Here is a 6,052-nt window from a genome sequence, read left to right as displayed (position 1 = left end):
CAGAGTCGGCCGGCCGAGGCGTGAGGTGGGATGGGCGCCGCGTTGGCCGTTGCCGCACCCGCGCCTCAGAGTCGGCCGGCCGAGGCGTGAGGTGGGATGGGCGCCGCGCTGACATTGCCCGGGATGCGGGCAGGTGCCGCCTCCGCCGCCGCCTCGCCTCGCCGGCCACCGGGGTTTGTGTGAACACACCGGGCGGCGACAGATCCGCCGTGCGCTCAGCGAGCAGCCGCCCAGCGTCCGGCGCCCAGCCCGGTGCCGCGGCTCGGCGCGGCCCCCCAGCCAGCGCCCCGACCCGGAGCCGGTGAGCGCCCCCGGCCGCCGCCCTCACCTGACAGGTTGTGTGTAACGCGAGTTTTCCCTCGGCGGGGCGGCCCCAGCGCGGGGCCTGAGGCGCTGGCCCTGCCCGGTCCCCCCGGCCGGCGAGACGCGGGGCTCCGCGGGGCGGGCGCGGTGGGCGCCTCTGTCGCCGGCTCGGGAGCCCCAGTCGCACGGCCCTGGGTGACAGTGCAGAGTCTGGCCGCAGCCGCCAGCCGGGGTTGCGGGTTCGCAGCTGCGGTGGAACCCGAACGCAGAGGCTCCCCTGCTGGGGACCCCCCGGGACTGTCTGCGTCGGGTGGGTTCCTCGTCCCGGGGAGGTGCTGGGAGCAGTCCCTGTGCGTCTGGACAGCTGAGCCCACTGCCCGTTAACGCGGCTGGCTCCGGGACCTGACGCGGACATTCCCTTTTGCAATACGGCACTAATTCTGTGTGCATGCATGCTTTTGATTTATTCCTCCCCCCCCTCCTTTTTTTTTTTTTTTTGTTCTGCAAGAGTTCAAAATTGTAGGGGCGTTTAATTCCAGTGCACGACAATTCGTACTTAGAAGCGACCTCAGTCGTCTTTTTGATCGCCCGTTTTCAGTTTTTCTTATTGTAAACCATCAGTACTTTCTTTGTTAACCTCGGAATTATTCTTAGAAATTCTCTCGCTCTCGCTCTCGCTCTCTCCCTCCCTCCCTCCCTCCCTCTCTGAAAACGCAGAAAGTTATTTTTGTGATTGTGTTGTGGAATGTTTTCAGTTCTGTAAGCCAAACTAGTGATTTATTTTAGGTGCTTTACATGGTACCTATTTTAAAAACATGTGCCAAATGTTGAAACTACACAGAACCCTGGAAGATCCACCCTTAAGCATTTTCTATGTAGAGTGACTGTCAGATAGTGCTGGCTTATCCACACCTTATTTGTCACCCTAAAGGCAGAGGTTTTTGTTTTTTGTTTTCTTTTATTTACTTGAAGTTTTTACCGATGTATTTTGGGAGACAGTTCTCGTCCACTGGTTCACTCAAATGCCGGTTAACAGCTATGGCCAGGCAGTACTGAAACCTGGAACTGGCAGCTCCGTCCAGGTCTTGCACTTGAGTGGAAGAAATCTAGCCACTTGAGCCGTCATCACTGCCTTCCCAGGGGGTGCCAGAGTTTTTATATGACTTGTTCAGTTTCCCGTTTCATTTCTCGAGAGGCAGATTGCACGGTGAAGTTATAGGTTCATTTTTAACGCCCTCAAAATTCTGTCTGCAATAGAGCCATCCCCGATGCGCTCTGAACTCAGAAATGAAGGGGAAGACTTGAAACTACTATGGTATCTGGTGAACATTGCAGAAACAGCTGAGTGTATTAATGCGATGAAAACTTTGGTGGTAGCGGTTTGGAGAAGCTGTTCCAACTGGCTTGAGTCATTTGTTCTCTTTAGAGAAATCTAGCTGAGCTGAACTGCCATGTAAGAATAGGTTTACCTCCATTAGCAGAGGGAAGAGGAGGTCCAAGATGTGTGATGTGTGGTACTTGTCTGTGTACTGTAGTGTGGTAACCAAGGGTTGGGCCTTAGAGCCAGAGTGAGTTTGAATCCTGCCTTTGTTTTAGGTGATGTATTTATCCTCTTTGTGCTTCAATTTTCTCAACTCCGAAAATGGGATAATAATGGTGTATATCCTTAAGGTGATCTAGAGTGTTAGATGAGTCTAACACACAGTACCTGTCACGGCTGCTGCTGCTTCTCCTTGGTCTTCCAAAGGATACACTGGGCTGCAAACAGGTTCATTCCATTGTCATCCATTTGCTCCTGTGGGACTGAGAGCTTAGCGTCACTGGCCTGCCTTGGCCACCTGTGAGGCAGTTTTAAATAGAACAGTTTAGACCCTGCAGTGGGCGCCCCTGTTGCTGAAGAAGTGCTGAAATATCCCTGTCTGTCGCTTCTGACAGAACCTTGGACCGCCTCCTCCTGTGGGTGATGGCTGCTATTTTAATCGTCTGGTCTTGGGTTTGTTATTGGGTGTTTCTTTGCATGTTGTGTACTGCTGTCAAATATAGTGTCTATCAAACTATTAATGGGTATGTTTGTGCTTACCTGATCAGCATAGTACATGTTTCTAGAATACATGCAAAATTACTTTCATCTAAGAATCTTCTATGTTGCGTAGAATGAGGTTAGTTCTGATTTGATTTTGTGTTCATTTTCAGCTTTTGTGTAATTTTCCTTAGAAAGTTTTTTTCCATTAATGATTCTATGTACTTGCTTTTCTTCTTGGATTGCAGTATCTGATACAGGTTGAGTATCCCTTGTTTGTAATGCTTGGGATTTTTGATTTTTTAAAATTTTGGAATATTTGCATATCTGAGATAAGATATGTCGGGAATGGGACTCGGGTCTAAACACAGAATTCATTTATGTTTTGTATTTACCTTATACACATAGCCTGAAGATAACTTCATAGCATATTTTTAGTATGGCTATGTCTTTAAGGGTTTAAAAAAGATTTACTTATTTATTTGAAAGGCAGAGTTACAGAGAAAGGAAGAGACGGAAAGATCTTCTGTCTACTGGTTTACTCCCCAAATGGCCACAGTGGCTGAAGCTGGGAGCCTGGAACTCCATCCCGGTCTCCCAGGTGGGTGGCAGGAACCCATCTTCTGCTGCTTTCTCAGGTGCCTTAGCAGGAGCCAGATTGGAAACAGCAGCGGAGACTAGAGCTGATGCTGGCGTCACAGGTGGTGGCTTAACCCGCCACACTCAGTGCCAGCCCCGAGTGTGGCTATGTTTTGATTGCGTGAGATCACGTTTGAAATTTTCCACCTCTGGAGTTTTATGGCCCCTCAGAGAGTTTAGTATCCTGGAGCATTTCTGGTTTTGGATTTTCAGTTGCAGAATGCTCAACCAGTTTTAATTCTCTGTCCTTTAAATCATATGTCTGCAAACCTTTGGTCTTAGACTCCTTTACCTGCCTCAAAAATTAGTGAGGACCCTGAATGAGCTACTTGTGGATTATATGTGTATGTTTACTGTATTGTAAATCAAAATAAATATAAAAATCTTTGTTACTTCACTAGAAATGGCATTTGTAAACTCATTATATATGAACACAAACAACATATTCTTAATGAAAAATGACCTTTGAAAACAAAAAAGGTAGTGTTCTCTTTTGTTGTGTGGTTTAATAGAAACAGCAGTATTGTCATATTGGCTTCTGCAAGTCTGTTGCAGTCAGTTCTCTAGGTTGAAGTATGTACAAGCACCTGGAGAAAATCCAGCCTCACACAGTTAATGCCTGGGAAAGGCAAAGACGTAGTAATAGCCTTTTCAGATAATTGTTGATGTTCTTGTTTGATTTTATACCAAAAACTCAACCAAAGGTAGTTTCTAAAGGTTATGTGGTGTAGAATCTGAAGTCGTTATCAGTGGATTTTTTTTCCATAGTGTGTTACATGAAAAGTCCTCACAATAGTGATTTTATTAAATTAGTTGCTTTGTAAAACATTGCAGATGTCATAATTGTTAACATAACAATTTACCAAACCCTAGTTAACTGGTGCAGTTTGCTGAGCATGTTTTATAAAGAAAAGAAAATGCCCAAACCCTGGTAAAGTTGTTCCATTGCAGCCTGGGAGAACAAGAGAGAGTGGTTTCTCAGACACTTGAATCAGGCAAATGAAAACAAGCAGCGTTTCCTTCCTTACCTGGAGCACTCCATCAAGAGAAATAGTCTGATAAATACAACTAGACGGTCTGTGCACTCAAGAGATTCCACAATTTGGAATGTGATAATGGAGAGGGTTACCTTCTTCAGCTTCAAAGTTGGGGGGTTTTGGTCGTTTAAGCATCAAACCAGAGCTTTTTCAGCCGCAGTATGTTCACTCTGAGATAAGCAGTCTCCTTCACAACGTATTGCTAATATCCTCACACTCAGTTGTAAGACAAAGCAATTTTAATACTAGGCACACACCACATGCCCTTGTAGCATCTTCCAAATATTGGCATAGTTCTTTATACAGCTTTCAAAGAAAGTCACACTTATTAATATCATCATGATATTTTTCTCAGAATTCTGATTTTTGCCTAAAAGCTTACAGTTTATCATTGGCAACAAGTAAGCGGCAGTTGTTTCCTTAAAGGGACAGTAGACTCACTTCATTTCTGAGAAAACCTCTGCCAGTATACCCAATTTTTTTTTTAAGATTTTATTTATTTACTTGAGAGGCAGAGTTACGGACAGAGACAGTTACCCAATTTTGAGAAACTGTAGCCGTCCGTCATTCTCTCAAAGCGATGTTTGTTTCATGAACAGAGAGGCTAGTTCAAGCTCTCAGTTCCATTAGAGAAGCACTTTGCCCTGAGATAGCGATGAATTACTGTAATTCAGTGTCTGGCACAAGTGTTTCACACATATGTCCCTTTCTGCCACCCAGAGTATTAAAAGGTGGTGTATTTGCAGGCCGAGACTTAGGAGAATTAGTAACTTGAATATTCAAGGACACTGTGTTAAGAAAACTTGCATTTTCTTTCTTTTTTTTTTTTCTTAATAACTGCTAGTGCTGGGGAATGACAAATAGAATGACTAAAATTACAGTTTGGTGTTACCACCTTTATTTTTTCCAAGATGCTAGTAATTTTGTATAAAATTATTTATACATATTTAGTATATTAAATTTAGTCTTAAATTTAGTATAAAAATAATTTGATCTTGTGGGGACCCTAAGAGAGTGTCAGGACCCATGGAGTCATGGGCCATGCTTTGAGAACCTGTAGATTTAAATTATAAAGAGGATTTCCACAAGACTTTGATTAGGAAGGGAAATGGTACTGAGGATATCTAGTCTTTCCTGTGTCAGACTTTGGGCTCTGGAGAAGGCCTTATTAAAAAAAATACTAAGTACAATAAAGGTCATTCACAGAAAATTGAGAGATTTCATAATGGGTGTAGTCAGGAGCCGACTGACATGGATGAATTACAATAATCTGAAATGACACTGTCTAAGAATAAAAACCAGATTTGGTTGTAAATGTCTGTTGACATGTGCAAATTAAGTATTAAATACTGAACACGCAGTGTGAAAACCTAACTAATCTCTAGCTCATAAACTAAAAAAAAACTGCTTTGTTTCCCCTTTTAATCTCCATTTACTTCTCATTTATTTCTCTCAATTTATGATGAGTGTGAACTATTTTAGGGAGAGGTGCCCAGCACTTGCTGACTTCGCCTCATATCTTTTCTATTTTTTAAAAAGATTTATTTATTTATTAAGAGGCAAAGTTACAGAAAGAGGGAGAGACAGATCTTCCTCTGCTGGTTCACTCCTCATGGCTGCAATGGCCAGAGCTGGGTTGATCTGAAGCCAGGAGTCAGGAGCTTCTTCTGGGTCTCACACACGGGTGCAGGGTCTCAAGAACTTGAACCATCTTCCACCATTAGCAGGGAGCTGGTTCAGAAGTGGAACAACCAGTATTTGAAGCAGCCTCCATTGGGGATGCAGGCATTGCCAGTGGCATCTTTACCTGCTACGCCACGATGCTGGCCCGGTATTGCCAGCATCAGCTTAACTGTGCCGCGACACTGGCCCCATATCCACTTTTGATGTTAGTAATTTGGATCTTCTTTTTTTCCTTAATCTTGCTTAAGGCTTGCCTTTGTTTTAGGTGGTGTCTTAACCCCGCTGCACTGCCTTACCAGCCTCTCTGTGAATTTTTAGATCTAGTTAGATCTAGTTGCCAAGTCCTCTATTTCTTTACTTTTGCCTGGTT

At 44.3% G+C, this 6,052-nt stretch overlaps 1 long non-coding RNA gene across 13 annotated transcripts in view; it reads left to right on the top strand.

Moving 5' to 3' along the window:
* Positions 1–237: 237 nt before the first annotated feature.
* Positions 238–6,052, top strand: part of LOC133772010 (uncharacterized) — a 216,357-nt gene continuing 210,542 nt past the window's right edge. For 10 of the 13 annotated variants that reach the window (XR_009867665.1, XR_009867661.1, XR_009867659.1 and 7 more), the window contains exon 1: positions 238–301. This is a non-coding gene — a long non-coding RNA (uncharacterized LOC133772010). Of the gene's footprint in view, positions 336–6,052 lie in introns of all 13 variants that reach the window. The other 3 variants (XR_009867667.1, XR_009867658.1, XR_009867657.1) reach the window with 1 other exon arrangement.

Source organism: Lepus europaeus, chromosome 12 (genome assembly GCF_033115175.1).
Source record: "Lepus europaeus isolate LE1 chromosome 12, mLepTim1.pri, whole genome shotgun sequence".
NCBI lineage: Eukaryota > Metazoa > Chordata > Mammalia > Lagomorpha > Leporidae > Lepus > Lepus europaeus.
The sequence above is the reverse complement of the archived record's forward strand: the minus strand, read 5'-3'. Positions and strand labels throughout refer to the sequence as shown.